General features: G+C 37.8%; 1 non-coding gene across 1 annotated transcript; it reads left to right on the top strand.

Moving 5' to 3' along the window:
* Positions 1-4,982: 4,982 nt before the first annotated feature.
* On the top strand, positions 4,983-5,089 carry LOC112745642 (small nucleolar RNA R71). Its single transcript, XR_003173559.1, has one exon. It is a non-coding gene; the product is annotated as a small nucleolar RNA R71 (small nucleolar RNA).
* The last annotated feature ends 19,940 nt before the right edge of the window (positions 5,090-25,029 follow it).

Below are 25,029 nucleotides of genomic sequence, written 5' to 3'. Positions count from 1 at the left end.
TTTTTCAACTCTTATTGTTCTTTTCCCCTTTTTCTTATTAGGATCTTGTTATTTATCTAGTCTCATGGGGTGTGTTTCAAACATATGATTCAGGACAGATAGTTGTCTTCCCACCCTTGTTGGTGAATCAACTTAGCTAACTTATGACCTCCTCACACACCAAGGAACTTACCCCACAATATGAACTCCACTCTGGTCTTTGATAACAATCATTCTCTTTTTATTTGATTCAAAGGGAGACAAGCAACACAATAAGCAGGATGGAATTGAAAACAGGCAACATGACTAGTAATCATAGACCTAGGCAATGAAAAACTTAAAGACAGAATTGAAAATTTCTAAACTACCATGGAACATGTTCTATTTCATATATGATTTTCCTTATTTAAAGCTTGAACAAGATGGAACAAAGAGGGAACTCCACCACCTTTTACTCATGGGGTTGCCCATGCTCTTCCTCTTGCTTGTCCTCTTTGTGTCTACTTGTGCTTCCTTGCATCCGTGCTAGTCTGGCTCTTTTCTAGTCTTCAAGTGCCTTCTTTACCGATTCATGACTCTTCTCCACCCTTACTCTTTCTTCTCGTGCTAACTCATCCTTCACTTCGTCATATTTTGTGATTCCCGGATGTACATTAGGTAGCTATCCAACTAAGTATCCAAGCCTTGCTAGCATGTTTACATGATTTCCACTTTCACTCATGTAAGCCCCATCAGAGAATGCCCTGTGCTCGTCAAAGAGTTCTGCTTGTTCTATTTGTTTTCGATGCATCTCATGTATATGTGCACCTTGATGTGCTTGGATGTTGATTAGCTTCTGGATAGATTCTTGTTGTTCAATTTGCCTTTGTTCTATCCTGTGGAAAGATTCACCCCATTGTTTTCCTTGTTCCAATTGCTGCTACATCATTTGCTTCTCCTACTCTCCTTGTTGATTCGTCCATCTAGAAAATGATTCTTCTTGACGGTTCATCATTTGTAGCTGGAGCTCCTTCTGTGCCTCTTAATTTTCCCAATATTGCCTAGATAAGCCATCAATGGCTTCTTGTAATTGGTGCATGTTCAAGGTGGCTGGGGCTTGCTCTTCTAGGTCTTGTCCTTCTACTACTTGATGGGCTGGCCTCTTTCTTGGCTTCCGTTGAGGTAGGGGGATGCAACAGCATTCATCCTTTGGACTGTAATGGGAATGCCCTCTTTGATCCACTCGGGGTCTTCATCTTCAAACACCACCCCAGCCTTGTCGCAGAGTCGGAAAATAGTGCTGGGGTAGCCTAACTTTCCTCTAGCATCGCTATTTTCTGCCCTCTTCCTAATGCCTTGGGCTATGAGTTCATGAATCTTGATCTCTCCTCCTTTGAGTATACAGTGTACCATTGTGGCTCTTTTAAGATTCACCTCTGAGTTGTTCCCTACGGGGAGGATGGATCTCCTTACAATTTTGAACCACCCCTTTGCTTCAAGAGTGAGGTCCCCTCTCTTAATGAACTTGGGTTTCCTTTCAGAATCTCGCACCCAGTCAGCACCTGGTACACATATATCTCGCACAATCTGGTCATAATTTGGGCTGTTATCAATTCTTAAATGATAGCTCTCTTCCTCAAACGGTATAGACCGCAACTTTAATGCTCTCATGATACTCATGGGACTGAAATCCACGGTCTTTCCTCTTACGAAACTTGTATAAGACTCATCTTCCTTATCATAACGAACAGCATTTGTATAAAATTCTCTTACAAGATTTGCATTTACCCTAGCGACCGGATCACTGAGGAGCTCCCATCTTCTCTTTTCCACCTTCTTTGTGATTTTGGGACACTCAGTTTTTCTGACTTGAAAGCACAGCTCATAGACGATCTCCTTATCAACCATCCATCCGTACTGTAATGCATGATAAGAAGTTCTGAACTTCTTTTCATCAAAAGAACGTTGCTTCATAGGCTCCTTTCCCTTTCTTCTTTTAGAGCTTGATGATGCCATGAGTGACTTTTGAAAAGAAAGGGTGTGGAGAATGGGCTTCGGTTGATTAGGATTTGGTGCAATGAAGGGAGTTGGTGAGAGTGTTTTTAGTGGGGTAGGAAGTGCTTGGTTCTGAAAAGGGAGAGGTGTGAAGAGTGGGAGTGGAATGTGAAGGTAGGGTACTGAATACGGATTACTTATATAGAAAGGTGGTGAGTGAATGGAAGGTGTAGATTGATGGAGTTGTTGTGTTATGGACGGATGGGGTTTATCATGTAAAGAGGACAAGGATCATCAACTTTATGAAGGGAATTTGTTCGGTCTCCAAGAGTATCCTTCTTCCAATATTGCATGGCCACATTTTCCAATGTATTCCCCTTGAAGACAAGTGTGTACCCCTCCTTCATGAAGTGGCCGAACCTTCCTCATTTAATTGTCCACTCAATCCACTTCAATACCCTTTTCTTCTCTCCTATAAAATAAAAGAATTGTGATAAAAAAAAATATATGTGGAAAGTGGCGGCAAAAAAAAAGAATAACTATTTTTTAAAAAATTTTTGTTTTAACTAAATAAGTGCCATTCATTAGAACAAACCAACTGACTAACTCAACATCCATGTGTGCAACATTGGCAACACCAAACTTAGTTTGGTGCTGTGTGGTGTAAAAGATTTGTTCAAGGCCCCTAAGAGTGACATGATATGGGTTACATTGATGTTCTCTTAGTGTGCCTTGAACACCAAACTTGTTCTTCACTATATGTTGCACACAAGGATTCATTCAAGTCCATGTCAAGTTGATTTGAAATCCTTGAACCTTGCATTATTAACTACTTTTAAAAGCATGTAAAACATGGGTTGCCTTCCATGAAGCGCTTCTTTAGCGTCACTAGCTTGACGTTTTGCCTTTGTCATGGTGGTTGGTAATGCTTCAGATCTTCCCCTCTTGCAGTAGACCTATATCCATTGGCTTCATCAAGGATCTCTACATGTTCTAAGAAAAGAACTCTGTTGATGGTGAAGACCTTAGGTAACTGAGATAGGATAGTGGGGAGATGAGGTGGAATATCTGGGAAGTAGGCTGAGATCACTTTGTCCCCCGGAGAAAAGTCCTCTGTAGGGATCTTCTTGTTCCTCCACCTACTTGGTGCCTTCTTCTTTGTCCCTTTTGATGTTGCCTTGCTCTTTGTGACCTCCTCTTCTAAGGGAATTTTGTTACTGGTCTCATATGACTCTGGTGGTTTAGGTTCCTTCTTATTTTCCTTGAGCTGTGACAGCTGCTGATTGCCTTGTTCTTCAACCAAGTGGTTTCCCAAAAGTGTTGGTTGTGCTTCAGTCCTTGCCTCCTCCCTCAGTATCTCATTATGATCTGTTTCTTGTGAGAGTTTGAAGACATTGAAGCTGAGTTGTTCATCATGGATCCTCAAAATTAGCTCCCCTCACTCTACATCTATAAGTGCTCTGGCTGTAGCTAAGAACGGTCTTCCCAATATGATTGGGTGAGTGTGACTTTCTTCCATGTCCAAGATGACAAAGTCTGTGGGAAGGAAGTATTTTCCCACCTTCACCAGCACATTTTCAACCACTCCTACTGCTTGTTTTTGAGTTTTGTCAGCTAGCCTGATAATTACATCTGTGGGTATTATCTCATTGATCTGCAGCCTTTTCATAAGGGATAAAGGCATTAAGTTGATGCTTGCTTCCAAATCGCAGAGTGCTTTATCAAACATTGTTTTTCCTATGGCACAGGGGATGTGAAAACTCCCGGGGTCCTTCCTTTTTATAGGCAAATCTGGTTGAATGAGAGCACTGCACTCCTTATTCATCACTATTGTTTGTCCTCCCTTGAGTGAGCTTTTCCTGGTCAGCAGCTCCTTCATATACTTAATGTATGATGGCATTTGTTGGAGAGCCTTGATGAATGGTATGTTTACATGGAGGGATGCAAACAGGTCAAGAAACCTTGAGTATATTCTCTTCTCTACAGCACCATTGAGTAATTGGGAAAAAGGTGCATAGAGTTTCAGCAGCTCCTTTTTTGTCAGCTCTTTTTGTGAAATTTTGGGTTCTTGGTGATCCTTTTCCTGTTTCTCGGCTGATGTCTCTCCAAGTTGTTCTACTGGCTTGTTTTGCTTTTCCTCAGCCTCCTTACTACTTATAGTAACCATCTTGCAATCTTTCCATCTGACTTTCTTTGCTTCACCTCTCGGATTTTTCTCTGTGTCACTTGGGAAGCTATCAGTAGATTTGGGAATCTTTTCAGATAAGTATCCCACTTGAAATTCCAGCCTCTTGATGGTGTCCCCCTGGTTCTTGATACTAGCTCGCACGTCCTCTTTGAATACCTTATTATCTTGAATCTCTTTGCATATGCCGTCAAGCAGAGTCTCAATTTTGGAGAGTCTTTCTTCAGATGATGGTGAGTTGAGAGTGGATGGGTGAGTTGGGTCATTTTGGTTTTGGTATGGATGTGGAGAGGTGTTGTTATGGTGGTGCTGATGTGATCTCTGTGTGGAATGTTGGTGAGCTACATTGTTGTTGTGGTTGTGACATCTCTGATCTTGGCTTTGATCTTGTTGATTTCTCCACCCAAAGTTTGGGTGATTCCTCCAACCAGGGTTGTAGGTTTTGGAGTATGGATCATGGGTCTGCCTAGGTGAGTTTCCAATGTAGTTGGCTTGTTCTTACTCCTCCTCTGCCTCAGCATTCACCCCCTCTTGGGTTGTTGATGAGGTGGTGATTGCTGCTACTTGGTTCCTCTCCATCTTCTTGGTGAGGTCGGCTAGTTGCTTGGTAATAAGCTTGTTTTGGGCCAGCAGTGCATCCACATTGTTTAGTTCCATCACTCCTCTAGTGTTGCCTCTTTCAGAAGCATAGAAATAGTCATTCTCTGCTACAGTTTCAATGACATCTATGGCCTCCTCAATGGTCTTCTTCTTGTTCAGAGATCCTCCGTTTGAATGGTCTACTGCCTTCTTTGATTCATAAGAAAGGCCTTCATAGAAAATGTGTAGCTGCACCCATTCATTGAACATATCTGGTGGGCACCTTCTTGTTAGGTCCTTGAACCTCTCCCATGCTTCATATAGAGTCTCACCATCCTGCTGCCTGAATGTTTGCACCTCAGCTCTCAGCCTGTTGATCCGTTAAGGAGGATAGAATCTTGCCAGGAATTTGTTTACCACATCTTCCTAGGTTGCTAAACTCTCCTTTGGGAAGGATTCCAACCATTTAGATTCCTTGTCCTTAAGTGAGAAAGGGAACAGAAGTAGTCTATAGGTGTCAGGATGAACACCATTAGACTTCACAGTATCACATATCCTCAGGAAGGTGGTTAGATGTTGATTGGGGTCTTCTTGGACACCTCCTCCGAATGAACAGTTGTTCTGAACAAGGGTGATGAGCTGTGGCTTTAGTTCAAAGTTGTTGGCATATATGGTTGGCCTTTGGATGCTACTCCCACAGTTTCCTGGGTTTGGGTTGATGTAAGAGCCTAGAACTCTTCTCTCTTGCCCAGCATGATTTGCTAGACCTTCTCTGCCATGGTTGTGAGCCTCTTCTTCATGATGGTTCTCCATGTTTTCATTCATATCTGGTTCAAAGTACTCCTCCTCTTCCTCAGCACCAACTACTCTCTTTCCTCTTGCTTCCCTCCTTAATCTAAGAAAGGTCCTCTCAGGTTCAGAATCAAAGGAAGTTGAAGCCCCGCTTCTTCTCCCTGTCATACAACCAACAAGGCACAAGCAAGGAAATAATTGAAGAAAGTACTCTTGTTAAAATTGCTGTTAGTGTGAGTGATGCAAAATATCAAACAGTTAGTGGGTTAGTGAACTGAATAGTAAATAACTAAGAAAAAGGAGTAGGGGGAAAGGGAGAAAAAAATAACTAAAACTAAAAGTAATTAACTCAAACAGAAATTTAAATCAAACAAAAGAAAAATGCTCAATCTAGTTATCCTCCAATTTAATCATTGTTGATACAAAATCAATTCCCGGCAACGGCGCCATAAACTTGATAGCATGGAAACTTGTCTCTCAACAATTTTCCTTCGGCAAGTATACCGAATTGTCGTCAAGTAAAAACTCACAATAGAATGAGGTCGAATCCCATAGGAATTGATTGGTCAAGCAACTTTAATTAGAGGAATGTTCTAGTTGAGCGAAGCATAATTTGATTTGAGAGTTGCAGGAAATTAAATGGCGGGAAAGTAAATAGCAGAAAATGTAAATTGCTGGAAATAAAGAGCTGAATGTAAATGGCGGAAAGTAAATTGCAAAATCTTAAATGGGAATGGGGAAGATGCTCATAAAAGTAAATTACAAAAATTAAAGAGAATGGGTAAGATCAGAAATGGGGATTCATTGGGCTTAGGAGATGCTGCATTCTCCGGATCAAGTTCATTTTCATCTCTTCCTCAATCAATGCATTCATTGATCTCCTTGGCAATCTTAAGTGATCGAATTCCAATTCCTTGGTAATTCAATCTCTCAAATCTTGATCAATAGCCAATTCCTTGGTCAATTGCTCATGAGAAGAGATGAAGTATGGTCACTGATTATACCACATGCATTCCCAAATCAAGTGTTGGTAGGATTATAGTCACCATACCCAACCAAACCCAATTTGGTCTAACATGAGAAAGCATTTCTAGCATAATCTCTTCATTCCTCTTCCAAGGTTCAGAAGAGATCCAAGTATGAATAACTTCTTTTCCAAGATAACTACCCAATTGGATGAAGATTAGAAGCTTTCTAGTAAAATCAAGAGAAAAGATAGAAGAAGAGTAATGAAAATTAGTATTGATCCATCAAATTACAACAGAGCTCCCTAACCCAATGAAAGGGGTTTAGTTGTTCATAGCTCTGGAAATGGAAAACAAAGATGGAGAATACATCATGAAAACTAGAACTAGAAGTGCAGAGAAAGTAAATTATATAGAGAGTAGTTCCCAATTTCCAATCCCCCAAAAAGCTTCTTTCTAATTCAAAACTACCCCTATATATACTACTCTTCTTATCTTCTAGTTGGTTCTTCAAGTATTGGATATGGGCCTTTGGATTTTGAGTCTGAAGCAGTTATCTTCCGCAGTGGGCTTAGCTTTACTTGCGGAGAGAAAGTGTGGAGTAGGCAGGGTGTTTAGCTCAGGACGTTGGTGGCGTTAACGTTAAGTGAGAGTGTGGGTTTGAGAACATTAGTGGCAATCACCTTTTTCACTAACGTTCCTCACCCAAGGATAATCCACGTTAACTTCAACGTTAGTGGCACCAACGTGACCACTAACGTTGCCTCTTGATCCTTCGCACACGTTATTGGGACTCGCCTGTTCCAATAACGTTGAGAGACTTCCCTTCCCCCTACGTTAGAGTCCACGTTAACTTAGTTAATGTGGCTCTTAACGTAAGCTTGCCAATCCTTTGAGAACGTTAGTGACACTTACCTTTGTCACTAACGTTCCAATGTGCCCCTACTTCCCACGTTAGAGTCCACGTTAACTAGGTTAACGTGGCTTCTAACGTAGTAATGCTAGCCATCTCCAACGTTAGTGACAAAGGTGAGTGTCACTAACGTTGGCTCATTATCTCTCTTATCCATGTTAGCTTCCACGTTAACTAAGTTAACGTGGGAGTTAACGTTGCTCATAGTGGCTTGTGTGGGTTCACCCCAATGTTAGTGATAAAGGTAAGTGTCACTAACGTTGGCGATCACATGCTTTCTCCATGTTAGCTTCCACGTTAACTAAGTTAACGTGGGAGTTAACGTGGCTCATTGTGGCTTGGCCAACGTTAGTGACAAAGGTGAGTGTCACTAACGTTGTCTTCTCTTTTGCTTCCCAACGTTAGAGTCCACGTTAACTGAGTTAACGTGGCTCTTAACGTGGCCACTTATGAGCTTGGCCCAACGTTAGTGACAAAGGTGAGTGTCACTCACGTTGGCTCCACTTTCTTTCTTCCACGTTAGAGTTCACGTTAACTTAGTTAACGTGACTCTTAACGTGGGCTATGATGGCTTCGAGGACGTTATTGGCGATTACTTTTCTCATTAACGTTGCAAGCTAGCTCCCATTCCACGTTGGTGGTCACGTTAGTTAGACTAACGTGGCTGCCAACATGGCTCTTTCCTGCTTCCTTTGTCCTGAAATCAAGCAATACAGTGCATCAAAGTTCTAATCCACATCATGAGACATGCATCATCCAATTTGTCATCTAATTCATGCATAATTCTCATGAAATCATTCAAAATTCACAATGTTTGCTTGAATCATGGTGTGAATGCAATTCTACCTAAAACTTGATTATTTCCTAAGAAAATGCATGAAACTACCCTAAAACAGTAAGGAAAAGGTCAGTGAAACTGGCCAAAATGCCCTGGCATCAACTTGATGGGGCCTTTCCCACCATCATACTCAAACACTTATATTTTGGTGGCAATAGACTATGTATCTAAATGGGTAGCAATTACAACACCCACTAATGATACTAAGACAATGATGAAGTTCCTCCAGAAGTACATCTTCAGCAGGTTTGGTGTCCCTAGGATTCTGATCAGTAATGGAGGCACTCATTTCTGCTATAAACAGCTTGACTCTGCTTTGGTCCGATATGGAATTAACCATAAAGTGGCAACTCCATATCATCCACAGACAAGTGGGCAGGCTGATGTCCTGGAACGGACTGTAAGTACCCGTAGAAAGGATTGGGCAAGAGGTCTGGATGATGCTCTGTGGGCATACAAAACAGCATTCAAAACTCCTATAGGAACCTCTCTATACCAGTTGGTGTATGGAAAAGCCTGTCATCTGCCAGTAGAACTGGAACACAAGGCCTACTGGGCAACCAGGTTCCTAAACCTTGATGCTAAGGTAGCTGGAGAGAAATGATTACTCCAGTTGAACGAGCTGGAAGAGTTCAAACTCAATGCTTTCGAAAATGCTAAAATTTATAAAGAGAAAGCAAAAAGATGGCATGACAAAAGGCTGTCATGTAGAGTCTTTGAGCTAGGACAGAAGGTTCTGCTATTTAACTCTAGGCTCAGATTGTTCCCTGGGAAACTGAAATCCCGGTGGAAAGGACCATATGTGATTACAAGTGTGTCACCATATGGTTATGTAGAGCTTCAGGATATTGACTCTAACAAAAAATTCATTGTTAATGGACAAAGAGTTAAACATTATCTTGAAGGCAATGTTGAGCAAGAGTGCTCAAAACTGAGACTAAATTAAAAGCTCAGTAAAAGTCCAGCTAAAGACAGTAAAGAAGCACTTATTGGGAGGCAATCCAATCTTATTTATCTATGTTAATTACTTTTTCATTTTATTTTCCATTTTTAGTTTATGTTTTCTTTAGGTTGATGATCATGTGGAGTCACAAAAATAGCTGCAGAATTAAAGCGAAATCAAAAACAGCATCAAAAATAGCACACCCTGGAGGACAGCCTTACTGGCGTTTAAACGCCAGTAAGGATAGCAGAATGGGCGTTTAACGCCCATACAGGCAGTATTCTGGGTGTTAAACGCCAGAATGGGCAGCATTCTGGGCGTTTAACGCCAGAAATGGTAGCATTCTGGGCATTTAGAAAAATGCCCAATAAAGAAGGATTCTTGGCGTTTAATGCCAGCCAGGGTATCTGTCTGGGCGTTAAACGCTAGAATAGATAGAATTCTGGGCGTTTAACGCCAGGATGACACAAGGGAGGTAATTTTGTATCCAATTCGATTTTTTTTCAATTTTTCATGTTTTAATTCACGATTTTTTGCATCAAACATATTTTAAACATTCATCTTTCAATTTCTATTTTCAAAAATTCATAATCTTTCCAATTCTTTTTTATTCTTTTTCAATTCTTTTTAAATTCCGCCCAAAACGTTTCAAAACTCACATATCTTTTCAAATTCTTTTCAACTCTTTTTAATTTTTCTAGTATACAGTAATAAGTTTTCAAAATTAATTGCATCATTCTTCTTCTACACTCTTCTATCTTATTTTGCTCGAGGACGAGCAAAGCTTTTAAGTTGGGTGTGGAAAAGCTCAGCTTTTTGCTTTCCATAACCACTAATGGCACCTAAGGCTAGAGGAACCTCTAGGAAGAGGAGCAACAAAGGCAAGGAAGAGGAAGAAGAAGCCACCATCACTAAGGTGGACCCGTTCCTTAATCTCCTTGTTTATTTTCTTTTCTGTTTTTGGTTTTTATGCATTATGTTTTGACTATGTTTGTGTCTTCATTACATGATCATTAGTGTCTAGTGTCTATGTCTTAAAGCTATGAATGTCCATGACTCTTTCACCTTTCTTAAATGAAAAATGTTTTTATTTGCAAAAGAACAAGAAGTACATGAATTTCGAATTCTATCTTGAAAATAGTTTAATTATTTTGATGTGGTGGCAATACTTTTTGTTTTCTAAATGAATGCTTGAACAGTGCATATTTTTGATAGTGGAGTTTATGAATGTTAACATTGTTGGCTCTTGAAAGAATAATGAAAAAGGAGACATGTTATTGATAATCTGAAAAATCATAAAATTGATTCTTGAAGCAAGAAAAAGCAGTGAAAAAAAAACAAAGATTACGAAAAAAAAATGTGGCAAAAAATAAAATAAAAAGAAAGAAAAAGAAAAAGCAAGCAGAAAAAGCCAGTAACCCTTTAAACTAAAAGGCAAGGGTAAAAAGGATCCAAGACTTTGAGCATTAATGGATAGAAGGGCCCACAGGAACAAAATCCTGGCCTAAGCGGCTAAATCAAGCTGTCCCTAACCATGTGCTTGTGGCGTGATCCAAAGCAAAAAGAGTGTGCTTAAGAACTCTGGGCACCTCTAACTTGGGACTTTAGCAAAGCTGAGTCACAATCTGAAAAGGTTCACCCAGTTATGTGTCTGTGGCATTTATGTATCCGGTGGTAATACGGGAAAACAAAATGCTTAGGGCCACGGCCAAGACTCATAAAGTAGCTGTGTTCAAGAATCAACATACTGAACTAGGAGAATCAATAACACTATCTGAATTCTGAGTTCCTATGGATCCCAATCATTCTAAACTTCACAGGATAAAGTGAGATGCCAAAACTGTTCAGAAGCAAAAAGCTACTAGTCGCGCTCATCTAATTAAAACTAATATTCATTGATGTTTTTAGAATTTATTGTATATTCTCTTCTTTTTATCCTATTTTGTTTTTAGTTGCTTGGGGACAAGAAACAATTTAAGTTTGGTGTTGTGATGAGCGGATAATTTATACCCTTTTTGGCATTGTTTTTAAGTAGTTTTTAGTATATTTTAGTTACTTTTTATTATGATTTTATTAGTTTTTATTCAAAAATCACATTTCCTGGCTTTACTATGAGTTTGTGTGTTTTTCTGTAATTTCAGGTATTTTCTGGCTGAAATTGAGGGACCTGACCAAAAATCTGATTCAGACGCTGAGAAAGGACTACAGATGCTATTGGATTCTCACCCTCCTGCACACGAAATGAATTTTATGGAGCTATAAAATCCCAATTGGTACGCTCACAATTGCGTTGGAAAGTAGACATCTTGGGCTTTCCATCAATATATAATAATCCATACTTTGCCCGAGATTTGATGGCCCAAACTGATGTTAAAATCCAGCCAAAAACTTTCTGGCATAAAACGCCAGAACTGGCATAATTTTCGGCGTTAAACGCCCATTTTGGCACCCAGGGTGGCATTTAACTCCAATATGAGGCATATGCACATGGAAGCTTGAAAGCTCAGCCCAAACACTCACCAAGTAGGCCCCAAAAGTGGAATTCTACACTATCTACACCTAGTTACTCATTTTCTCTAACCCTAAGTTACTAGTTTTGTATAAAAACTACTTTTAGAGATTCATTTAGCAACTCATGACATTTTTTTACATTCCATATTGTATCTTTGACGGCATGAGTCTCTAAACCCCATAGGTGGGGGTGAGGAGCTCTGCTGTGTTTCAATGGATTAATGCAATTACTACTATTTTCTATTCAATCACACTTGATTCTATTCTAAGATACTCACTCGTACTTCAATCTGGAGAAGATGATGATCCGTGACACTCATCATTATTCTCAATTCTATGAACGCGTTCCTGACAACCACTCCCATTCAATCTGAGCTCAACATAATCATTGGGCGATAGCTTGAGTGCGTATCTCTTGGGTCTCTGATTCACGGATCGAGTCCATGAGATCAGAACCTTCGTGGTAAAGGCTAGAACCAATTGGCAGCATTCTTGGGATCCAGAAAGTCTAAACCTTGTTTGTGGTATTCCGAGTAGGATCTGGGAAGGGATGACTCTGATGAGCTTCAAACTCACGAATGTTGGGCGCAGTGATAGTGTGCAAAAGGATAAAGAGATCCTATTTCGACGCTACTGAGAACCGACAGATGATTAGTCGTGCGATAGCTGTACCTGGTATTTTTCATCCTAGACGAGAAATCCGACAGTTGATTAGTCGTGCAGAGACCGTGCCTGGTATTTTTCATCCGAGAGGATCATACAGATTGCCATTGAAGGAAGCCAAGCGTGTTTGGAGAAGAAGACAGTAGGAAAGTAGAGATTCAGATGACAGAGCATCTCTAGAACTTCAACCTGTTCCTCATTACTGAATCACAAGTACCTTTTAATTCATGTTATTTACTTTTCATAACAAAATCATTTTTATCATTAATCTCCTGACTAAGATTTACAAGATAATCATAGCTTGCTTCAAGCCGACAATCTCCATGGGATCGACCCAGACTCACGCAAGGTATTACTTGGACGACCTAGTGCACTTGCTGGTTAGTTGTACGGAGTTGTGAAAAGTGTGAATCACAATTTCCCACACCACAGGGAAATTAAAGAAAGCAGTAAATCAGAACTCAAGATAATTGTAGAAGATTTAAATTGCATAAAAAGTAAATTCAAATCACAGCAGACTCAAATGTAAAGTTGCAGAAAGTATATTTGCAGAAGAAAATTATCAGAAACTAAAATTGCATAAGCCAAATTTGAATTCAATACTGAAATGTAGAAAGTGGAGAAAAATTAAAAGTGTATCAAACTATGCTAAGCTCTCTGGTGTCTCTAATCCTCCAAGACTGGAGTCTCTAATCCTCCAGCCTGAGCCTTCTATTCTACTCCTACTCCAACTGTGCGTTCCTCTTTTCCTAACAGAACTAAAGCCTTTTTATAGGCATTCCTAAATTACAAATGAAATTGAAATTGAAAACGAATTACAACTCAAATGAAATTCCTATTCTATGTGTGTGTCTTGTGCCTTTGAGTGATGTTCAATGGGCTTTGCTTGCTTTGGATCTTCAATGGGCTTTGAATCAGATAAATTTATCCAGAGTTGCACTTCCAGGAGAATGGAGAGTTTTCAAATTGAACGCAGCGTTCATTCATCCACGCGTACGCATCCCTCACGCTCGCACGTGCTTTACGTTTTTGCCCATCGACGCGTGCGCGTCATGTATGCGTGCGTGTCCCTTGCAACGTTCTCTTAATGAGCGCTATGTTTGCTTAATGAATGCTTCCCCATGCATGCACGTGCATTGCGCGTGCGCGTGGGTAGCAATATCGAAAAACATGTCATCAATGTCGAAGGCGTGGCACGCCAAGCTTGAAGGGAACACCAATATGGGCGTGCCACTTGAATACCAGGGCGTGGCATGCCAGTACAACTTTCCAGAGGAGGAGGTAAAGGGCCAGACATATAGGCATGCCACTTGGTGTCAAAGGCGTGACAAGCCAGCTACCATTTCATACTTGGGCGTGCCACTTGAGCCTCAAGCGTGGCATGCCAGCATCATCAATCAATAAGAAAAAGACTTGGGCATGCCACTTGAGCTTCAAAGCGTGGCACGCCAAGACTAGGAGGCCATGGGCGTGCCACTTGAGTTTTGGGCATGGCACGCCATCAAAGAGACCAGGCACATACAAGGGGCATGGCACGCCAGACCCTGGGTGTGCCACGCTAGTTCAACCCTCCAGAGAAGGAACCAAGCTCACATAATGGGCGTGCCACGCTAGTTCAACTTTCCAGAGAGAAGAAGAAGAAGGAAAAGACCTGGGCGTGCTACTTGGGCTCGAAGGCGTGGCACGTCAGGCTAACCAAGGCTTAAAAAGACCCTGGGCATGCCACTTGGGCTCAAAGGCGTGGCACACAAGGGAGTTTAGTGCATGGAGCGTGCTACTTGGGGAGCTGGGCGTGGCGCGCCAAGCCAAAACTAGTGGCTAGGCGGGGCACGCCACTCAAGCGCCAGTCACATGCCAAGCCTAGAGAGTCACATTTTTAGAGTTTCTCTTTCCCTCCAGTTGTAATTTTCTTTTTTCTTTTGTATTTTTTTAATCCTAGTGCTAGGAGTAGTATAAATAACCCCTGAAAGTACTGAGAAGGGGTTGTTGAGTAGTATTTTTGTTGAAGTATAGTTAGATTTACTTTTCACATCATCTCTTCCATCTCTTGTACTTTTCTCTTAAGCTATGAGTAGCTAAATTTCCTCTCATTGAGAGAGGGAGCTCTGTTGTAGTTGATGGATTAATGATAGTGAATTTCTTCTTCTTTTCATCTTCTCTTTGATTTGCTAGAAGGAATTTCGTTTTAATGCTAGTGTTCAATCATCTTGGGAAAGAGGTTGAATGCAAAATGGGTTTCATGGGAACCTTGGAAAAGGAAACATGAAACCATGCTTGAAATCCCTTCTCATATTTGAGTAGATCTGGGTTTTGGTGATTGGATATGGTGACATATAATCCACCCTCTATTTGGATCTATGATGATGTGTGGTATAATCAGGGACCAAACATATCTCTCTTCATGAGCAATTAAGGCCAAGGAATTGGCTAATTATCAAGATTTGAGAGATTGAGTCACCAAGGGATTGGGGCTCAATCAATCATGATTGCCAAGAGGTCAATGAGTTGCATGATTCAAGATGAGATGAGCTGGATTTAATCCAAAGAGAACAACATCTCCTGATCTCAATGAATTCCCCCCTATCCTTATCTTTCACATTCTTTATAGCTTTCTTTACATTCTGTTAATCCCCATTCCCATTTACAATTAAGTCATTTATGTTTCTGCACTTTACATTCTTGCCATTTCATTTTCTGTACTTTACTGCTTCTCTTTATTTTTTAGTCATTTACATTCCTGCCTATTTACAATTCTGCAATCATACTCTATATTGCTTAGCTTGACTAATTTACCTATTGATTAAAATTGCTCAAATCTACCAATCTCTGTGGATACGATCCCACTCCTAGTGGGTTATTACTTAACGACCATTTTGGTGCGCTTGCCAAAAGAACGGATTCATCACTTTTATATGGGGAGTGAATATCGGTCATCAAAAAACAAGAATTAAAATATTTTTGTTTTCTTATTTATTTATTAATTTCGAAAATAAGATTAATAATTTAAAAAGAATTTAAAATTAAATTATAAAATTTGAAAATAAAAGAGAGAGAAGAATTAGTTAGAAAGTTTTGAAAAAGAAGAAAGAGAAGATATGTAATTAATTAAGAAAGAGATTTGAATAAGATAAGAGATAAGAAAAGATTTGAATTTAAAAATTTGAAATTAAAAAAGATAAGAAAAGATAAGATAAGAAATAAAAAAATTGAAAAAGATTTGATTTTCAAATTTGAGATTAAAAGATTTGAAAAAGATTTAAAAGAAAGATAAGATTTGAAATTTGATTTTGAAAAAAGATTTGATTTTAAAATTTGAAATTTGATTTTTAAATTTTGAAATTTTAAATTTTGAATTTTTGAATTTGAAACAAGAAAAGACAAAGATTTGAAAAAGATTTGAATTTGAAAAGGGTTGATTTTTAAAATTTGAAATTTGAAATTTAAATTTTGAAATTTGAAATTGAATTTTAAAATTTGAAATAAGATAAGATAAGATTCTTGAATTTTGAATTTTAAATTTTTGAATTTTAAGGAAAGATAAGATAAGATTTTGAAAAAGATATGATTTTTGAAAAGATTTGATTTTGAAATTTGAAAACTAATATAAGTGATGCACCACTATTTCGTGGTACATTTTGTGCTTAATTTAGGTGGATTTTATCCACTTTTCCCATATTTATTCAATGAAATAGCATGGTTTCATAATTTTCCCTAAATTTGTGCTTAAGTGTGAAAACATGCTTTTTAGGCATTTAATTTGCTAATTTTAATTCACCTTTGATTCCACTAGATGCCTTGATGTGTTTGCTAGTGATTTCAGAATTGAAAAGGCTAGGAATGGATCAAAGGAGTGAAGAGAAAAGCATGAAAGTGGAGAAATCATGGAAAATCAAGGATTTATGATGCATTCAACGACGCGCACGCGTAGCAGATGCGCACGCGTGGAATTGAAGTCGCATGACGACGCGTACGTGTACATGGCACGTACGCGTGGATAGAAAATTGTCAAGTGACGTGTACGCGTGACCCACATGTACGCGTCAATGCTCGCACATGACTTCATTAAAGTGAAAACGCTGGGGCGAATTTTGGGCTTCCCAGGCCCAAATCCAACTCAGTTTCTGAGCCTATTACATGCAGAAATCAAAAGGAGTCAAAGGGGGGAGGGAAAAGACACACTTGAATTTTGGGAGGGAATGCTTTAGTTAGTTTTTAGAGAGAGAATCTCTCTCTTCTCTCTAGAATTAGGTTATATGTAGATTAAGATTTCTTAAATCTAGGTTAATTTCATGCTTTGATTTACTTTTCTTTTATCAATTCTTGCTCTTCTACCTTTGCTCTCTCTAGTTTAGCATTTAATTCTTGTAATTCTTTACTTTTATGTTGATGCACTCTTGTTCCTCTTATTTTCCTTTAATGCAATTTGAGTGTGATTTCTTTTATTGTTGATTTGATTTGTTGTTGTTAATTCCTTGCAATTGATAGTGTAGATCTACTTTCCTTGCAATTTGATTTTACTTTCCTTATATGCCTTCCAAGTGTTTGATTAAATGCTTGGAAGGATGTTAGAGTAGATTTTTCTTCTCTTGTCTTTGGTTGAGTAATTGTAGACTCTTGAGTTATCAAACTCTTTTGTTGATTAATAATTGAAAGTTGCTAGTTGATTTAAATTCCATTAACTCTAGTCTTTCCTTAGGAGTTGACTAGGACTTGAGGATTCAAATTGATCATTTCCACTTGACTTTCCTTCATAGTTAGAGGTTGACTAAGTGGGAGGAATGGACAATTCTTGTCACAATTGAGGAGGATAATGAGGATAGGACTTCTAGTTCTCATTCCTTGCCAAGAGCTCTCTTAGTTGCTAGTTCATTTCTTTTGCCACTTACTCTTCATGTCCCTTATCCAAAACCCCAAAATATACATCTCATAACCAATAACAAGAACACTTCCCTGCAATTCCTCTGAGAGACGACCCGAGATTTGAATACTTCGGTTTATATTTTTATTGGGGTTTGTTACTTGTGACAAACAAATTTTTGCATGAAAGGATTATTTGTTGGTTTAGAAACTATACTTGCAATGAGATTTCATTTGTGAAATTCTTTACCATCAAAAATCTGTTCATCAATAAGATAAGATAAATATTTAAAGATTAAAATCTGAATTTTTTTTTAAATTTTCAAAAATTGATTTAAAATAAAAATAGAAAAGATACTTTTTATTTTTAAATTTAATGAGGAAAGAGAAAAACAATAAAATGATACCAAACTTAAAATATTTAGATCTAGGACACCCTAGTGTGTGAAAATTTGAAGTGAAACACAAGGAGACACCAACCTTAAAAATTTTTAAGATCAAAACAAAAAGAAAACACAAGAATACTTTGAAGGTTAATAAGAACACCAAGAACAAAACTCAAAGATTTTAAAGAACACAAGAACACATAAGGGAACATCAAACTTAAAACTTTTGAACATCAGACATAAAATTTTCGAAAATTTAAAAGAAAAGCACAAGATCTAACCAAAGAAAATATTTTTGAAAAATTTTTAGAAAGAAAGACTTAAAGAAAATGAAAATTTAAGAAAGAACAAAAACAGAAAGACTCAAACCAAAAACAAAGGTTAAATAAAGAAAATAAAAATATTTTTGAAAAAGGTTTTAATTTTTTCGAAAAAGAAGAAGAAGAAAATAAAAATAAAAGCCTCAAATAAAATAAAAATTACCTGATCTAGGGAGCAAGACAATCCGCTAGTTTGTCCAAACTCGAACAATCTCCGGTAACAGCGCCAAAAACTTAGTGCATGACCCCCCCCCTCCTCCTTCGTACAACTGTACCTACAAGTGCACTGGGACCTCCAAGTAATACCTGAGCGAGTCAGGGTCAATCCCACGAGGATTGTGGTTTGAAGCAAGTTATGGTTATCTTGCAGGTCTTAGTCAGGTGAATCAGAAGTTGTTGGATTGATGCATGGGCAAACTATTCATAATTTGTATTTGTGAGATTCAGTAATAGGAATATGATTAAGGATTGGAGTTGCTTTGTCTTTCTGAGTTAACTCTGGTATTACTGTCTTCTTTGCTTGTGAGTGATCTCTTCAATGGCAGGCTGTATGTGATCAACGCCTTTATTGAGAGTTCGTCAATACTCCTCTGGATCTGAACCCCAGGGTTAGTGTGGATCCAATCTGCTTGAGGTTGAAGCTCGTACAGTCCATTCTCCTTAATGATCCTACTCAAAGTGCCACAGACAAGGTCGGATCTTCCGGATCAGAGAATACTGTATCTTTGGATTCTAGCCTCTACCACAGAGACCCTAATCTCCCTGAAAATAGGCTGAACTGGTGTCTCGAGAGGTCCCCAACGAAGTCGTAGATTAGTCTTCTGAGAGATGTATAATCAAGATGGCAGTTCAATACTTTCCACTGAAGTATTCACATGAACCCAAGTAGACACGAGTGTTTGTTATGCATGTTTATCTTAGTATGATGAACAGAGCTGATTGTCACTGATCATCCTATTCACCATATTAAAGAACGAATATACATCTTAGAACTAATCAAACACGGATCGAAGAGAAACAATAATACTTTTATTAATTCATAGGACTCAGCAAGGCTGCTCCCCTCAACCTAGGAGGTTTAGAAACTCATACTGAAAGAAAAATACAATGTGTAAAATGAAAATATGGTAAAAGGTATTGTAAAAGTGTCTGAATAACATAAATCTAATCCATTAAATACTAAACAAGTGACTAGTTAGGGTAAATCAGTCTTTTAGTGCTAAAATCCACTTCTGGAGCCCACTTGGTGAGTGTTTTGGCTGAGCTTTGATGAGATCTATGTGCTATAAGGCCTCTAGGGCATTGAACGCTGGCTAGGGAGTCCCCTTTGGGCGTTTGGACGCTGGTCTCTACTCCTTGGGCGCTGGACAACTGAAAGGGGGCAGGAGGCTGGCGTTGGATGCCAGTTTTGGGCCTTCTAATCTGAAGTAAAGTATAAACTATTATACATTGCTGGAAAGCTTTGAAAGTTAGATTCCCAAAGCCGTTGAGAATGCTCTATTTGATCTTCTGTAGCTCCAGAAAAGCTCTTCCAAATGCAAGGAGGTCAGATCTGGATAGCATCTGCAGTGCTTTCTTTGTCTCTGAGTCAAACTTTTGCTCCAACTCCTCAATTTCAGCCAGAAATAATTACCTGAAATCGTACAAAAACACAAAAACTCAAAGTAGAATCCAAAAATGTTAATTTAACACTAAAACCTATAAAAACTTAATAAAAACTAAACAAAACATTCTAAAAACTATATGAAAACAATGCCAAAAACGGTATAAAATATCCGCTCATCAGCCCTATCACGCGTACGTGTGGGCTGTGCCATCGCACGGTCCAGACAGAGATTTGTGCAACAAGGATGCAAAAATTGTGCATCTAGCACAATTTTGACGCATGCGTACGCGTCACCTTCTATTTTCCCCTGTCCCGCGTACGCGTGACCCATGCATACGCGTCGCACCCTATTTTCTCAATTCACGCGTATGCGTGACCTTTCACATACACGTGAATACCCCTGTCTCACATACTCATCTTTTCTTCTCTTCTCTCCATTTCTTTTCTTCTTTTCTCTTCTTTTCTTCCCTTCTCCAGCTATCATCCATCACCTTCATTTACCATCCACCATCATTTCCTTTAGTTTGTTAATTAGTTAGTTATTTAGTTAGTTAATTTAATTTTCTATTTTTGGTGATAAGTATTGGATTATTAATTTGATTTGCTGATTGTGCTGAGATATTGCTCTTTATTACTGATATGTTGCTATTTTTGCATCATTGTTATTGATATTCATTGTTGGATTTCTTCATTGAGATTATAATTTGTTGCATGGTAGTTAATTCTTCATGTGTAATTTTGTGCATACCAAGTACTCATAACATTACCTTTGAGAATGTTTTTGGATTTCTAAATTGCATGTTTTGGCCACCATGAGATTTAAATCTTTTAACCATGACTAGGCAATTGTATGTAGTTGATTCATTTTTTGTTAGGTGATGCTTATTTTTGACTGATTTCTATTTACGTCACCTAGTTCATGTATTAAGATTGAGGAATTGTGAATTTGGATTGTAAGCTTACCTAGTGACATATTTTTGAGATTTTTAAGCTTTGTGGACCATGCTTGCTATGTGATGGATTTTAACTTCTATTTCTCTTTTCCTAAGTTGCATAGCACCCATGTCTACCACTTCTATGTCAATTAGGTGATGCGAACTAAACTTCAAAGTGTATCATTGATTGATGTGTGAATTTCATATTTCATTTGGTTCATTAAATTCTCTTGCACATCAACCAATTCCCATTCATCATCCATTTCACAATCACTTGATTCTTGCTTGAATGCTTTTATGCTTCTTTATTACTTGTTTGTTTGTCTTAACTTATAAGTTTTCTTTAAAGTATCTCAAGCACACTAGAATGAGTGAAGTGCCTAACTCTTTTGTGTAATTGTGATGCACTATTTTCCTTCATGTCACAAACTGATTCACCAACTTCATTTTAGTGACTCTTACATCATTCCAACAATCTATGCTTCCTTGCTTTTGTATTTACTCATCATACTATCCTTTTTTCTATCTTGCAGGATGACACGCCATAAGGGAAAAAGGAAGCAGAAGAAAGAACACGCAGCGGCTAGTTGATCCACCAGCTGAAGGTGGCAATCTGTGAATTCGCCGTACCCCCTTGCTCATCTTTGAATGCACTAAAGACGGTGCAAACTTTTAAGTGTGGGGAAGTCGTTCGACCAATCGGCCAATTTTGGGTGAAAATTTCTAATCCAAACACTTTCACATTTCATTTTTTTTCTTCTTCTTCTTCTATTACTAGGTCTTTTAGAATTCTTAGTTGCATTGTCTTGGTTTGCATATATATACTAAGCTTAGACAAAATAATGAAATTTTCCAAGGAATTTATCTATAGGGCACCCCAATTGATTTGAATAAAAATTTTTCATTGAACTTGCTTGAATTATATATTGTGGAACATGTTTTTTAGCTAAGAATACATAAGCTTGTGAGTTTTTTAGCCTAATTGTGTGGTTACATCATATAACCACTATTTTTATTCTTGTGTGTATTATTCTCTTTCTGTGATTGCAATCTTTGATTTGTTTGATTCTTTATGTCCATCATTTGGTGTATGAATGCATTTATATGATTGAGGCCTTTATTTTAATGAGCTCACTTACCCAAATGGCCTTACCCTTTTATCCACCTTTGTTAACCAATTTTGAGCCTATTTTAAAACCCCATTTTGTTCTTAATTTTAGCGCATCACTACCCCTAAGTGAAAAACAATAAATGTACCTTATTTGGATCTTTGATTAGTTTAGGCTAGTGAGAGTATTTATCATTCAAGTATGGGAAATTTGGGGAACACTGGGTGAGATAAAAATGTAGTTCCTAGTTTTGTTAAAAATCGTGGGAATTGGGTACACACTAATGTATTAATTATGTAAACTATATGCATTAATCTTTTTTGTATATATTATATTTTTAAAAAAAATAATAATAATATAAAAAAGAGAAAAAGAAAAAAAAAAGAAAGAGAAAAAAAAAAGAAAGAGAAAAAAGAAAGCAATAAAAAGGGGACAAAATGCCCTAAAGAAGAGTAATAACAACGCATATGTGATGTGATTGAAAAAGAGAATGCATGAGTGTGTGAAAAAGTAAATAATATATATCTAGGCTTGCATTTGAATTGTATAGGTTGTTATATGTGTTTGATGAGATCATAGGTTAATCAAAGATTCAAATTTCAAGCTCACTTAACCATATATATCCTTATCTTTACCCTAGCCCCATTACAACCTTGTGGAAAGTCCTCATAATATTTGTATGCATGTGATGAGTACATATTTTCCGGTATATTTTGGTTTGATTTGAGAGGATTTCATCACATAAACCCACATTTATTCATGTAAATAGCATGCTTTTGTGTTTTCTCTCCAAATTGTGCCTAATTGTGAAAATATACTATTTTGTGCTTAAATTAGTGATTTTAATCCCACTTTTATACCATTCGATGCCATGACAAGTTTGTTGAGTGATTTTAGGTCCTAAAGGCAAGTTTGGCAAGGAAAAAGTAGAAGAAAGCATGAACAAAGGGAGAAAACATGAAGAAAACAAAGGAGAAGCACACATTGGAGTGTGCATGCGCACAACCACCTGTGCGTACGCACAAGAGCCACAAAACCATGTGTGCATACGCACAATATCCTGTGCATACGCACAAGAAGAAAATCAGCATATGTACATACGCACAGGTCCCAGTGCGTTACTCATTTATTGCAAATTGCTGGGGGTGATTGGAGGGCCCAATTTTGGACTTTCTGAAGCTGATTGAGTGCTATATGAAGGAAGGCCTCACTCCATGTGAAGGGGGGAGAAATTAGGGTTAGATTTTAGTCATGTAGTTCATTTTCTAAAGAGAGAAGCTCCCCCTCAGGGTTTTTAGCTTAGTTTCCTTTTAATTTCAGCACTTTAATTCTTGTTTTAATGTAGTTTCCTTTATGTTTTCTTGCTCTCATGTCTTTATCTTCTTAATCCCTCTTGTCATTTCCTTTATTTTTCTATTTTTATTTTAATGGATACTCTTATTCACTTAAATTTTAATTAATGCAAATTTATATTTCCATGTCATTTATTGCTCTCTTTAGTTGTCATTGTCATTTTTTTGCTTTTGGTATTTTAGATTTTATTTTTAATACAATTTAATATTATTTTATTCTCATGCACACCAAGTATTTGATAAAATGTTTGGCTTAGTTTTCACTTAGTTTTTCTACATTCTTGGCTTGGAATTGATGACTTTGGTGATCATTGAGTCATTGATGTCCATTCTTGTTTTATACATTAGAGTAGTTAGTTGATTTGGTCTCCATTAACTCTATGTGACCCTTAGTGTTGACATAAGACTTATGGATTGAAATTAACTATGCCTATTTGACTTATTTTCAATGTAAGGTTGACTAAGTAGGATTAACTCTTCATAATCATCATGTGTTTGTGGTCAATGGCTAGGATAGGTAGCCTTAGCTCTCAATTACTTGCCAAGAGGTTTTCTTGCATTTGAAGTTTCCTTTCCTTGCATTTGAAGTTTCCTTTCCTTGCATTTAATTGCTTTAACTTTTATTGCTTTGATGTTAATTTCTTGCATGTTTAGTTTTCACACTCTTGCTTGAGAAATTGGGAGTTTGGGTGGAATTGAGTTGTGGATGTCCATTTCGCATTCTGTGAGAATGGTTAATTGGTTTGGTTTCCATTGACGCTAGTCTTTCACTAAGTAATTAGTGAGTTGACTAGGACTCATGGATTGAGATCAGTTACCTCTTTTTGACTAATTCTCAAGTAGGGTTGACTAATTGGGATCAATTCCACATAATTACCATGTTTGTGGTCTATAACTAGGATAGGAATCCTAAATTCTCCAATTCTCACTAAGAGCCCCTTTTTGCACTTAATTTCCATTTCCATTGCCTCATTGCTTTGACTTTAATTTCTTGCATGATCATTTAATTCCTTGCTATTTACATCTCTAGCTCTCTTGCTTTCATTCCCAATTCCCATGCTCTCTCCTATAGCCAGTAATTGTACATTTCATTGCAACTCCTAGGAAAGACGACCCAAGGTTTAATTACTCTCGGTTATTTTGTATTGGATTTAATATTTGATCGTGAGAATTCATTGTTAGCTTGGACTATGCTACCAAAGAATTGATTCTTGTTTTGATCGATTCCAAACTGACACTAAAATTCTCTCTATCAGCATGCATTGAATAATTGTTGATTATTAGATGAAAAAAAAATCTTAGAAAGCATGAATAGAGGAGAATTGAGTGAATCAACCCTATACACTTGAGCGATTAGAGCAGATACACATTTGGTGAGGGGTTCGATTGTTCAATCACGTGTTTTCACCTATGGTCATCTTTCTTGCGAGTTTGTAAATTCTTATTCAATTGTGGATTTGATTTAATTGTGATTGCTTTAGCCCATATGTTCACACAATTTTTTCTTATAAATTGATTTATTTTGACCAAGTAGTTGCATGCATGTAGATAGGTTGCATTTATATAGTTTACATTGAATAAATGTTTATACCCCTTTCTTGCATATTTCTTGAGTTTAGCATGAGGACATGCTTGGTTTAAATGTGGGGAGGTTGATAAACCCCAATTTTATAGTTTATCTTGTGTTGAATTTAGTAGATTTTATCAACTTATCTCACATTTATTCAATTAAATAGCATAGTTTTGTGAATTTCTCTTAATTTGTGCTTAAGAGTAAAAATATGCTTTTTAGGCCCTTAAATTGCTAAATTTAATTCACTTTGATTCCACTTGATGCCTTGATGTATTTGTTTAGTGATTTCAGCCTTAGGAGGCAAGGATTGGATCAAAGAAGTAAAGAAAAAGCATGCAAGATGGAGAATTCATAAAAAATAAGGATTTGGTGAATGCAAGGCCATGCGTACGCGTGAAGGAAGAATCCGCCAGGTCATGCGTGACAGCTGTCACGTGACCTCATTAAAGGAACACACTGGGGGAAATTTCTGGGCTCAGGGAGGGCCAAATCCAACTCATTTCTGAAGTATATGAGGCCAAATTCAAGAAGGATGGAGGGGAGAGCAAT

The sequence above is a fragment of the Arachis hypogaea genome, chromosome 14, assembly GCF_003086295.3.
Source record: "Arachis hypogaea cultivar Tifrunner chromosome 14, arahy.Tifrunner.gnm2.J5K5, whole genome shotgun sequence".
Taxonomy (NCBI): domain Eukaryota; kingdom Viridiplantae; phylum Streptophyta; class Magnoliopsida; order Fabales; family Fabaceae; genus Arachis; species Arachis hypogaea.
Note: the sequence above shows the minus strand (reverse complement) of the source record. Positions and strands in the feature narration are given on the sequence as shown.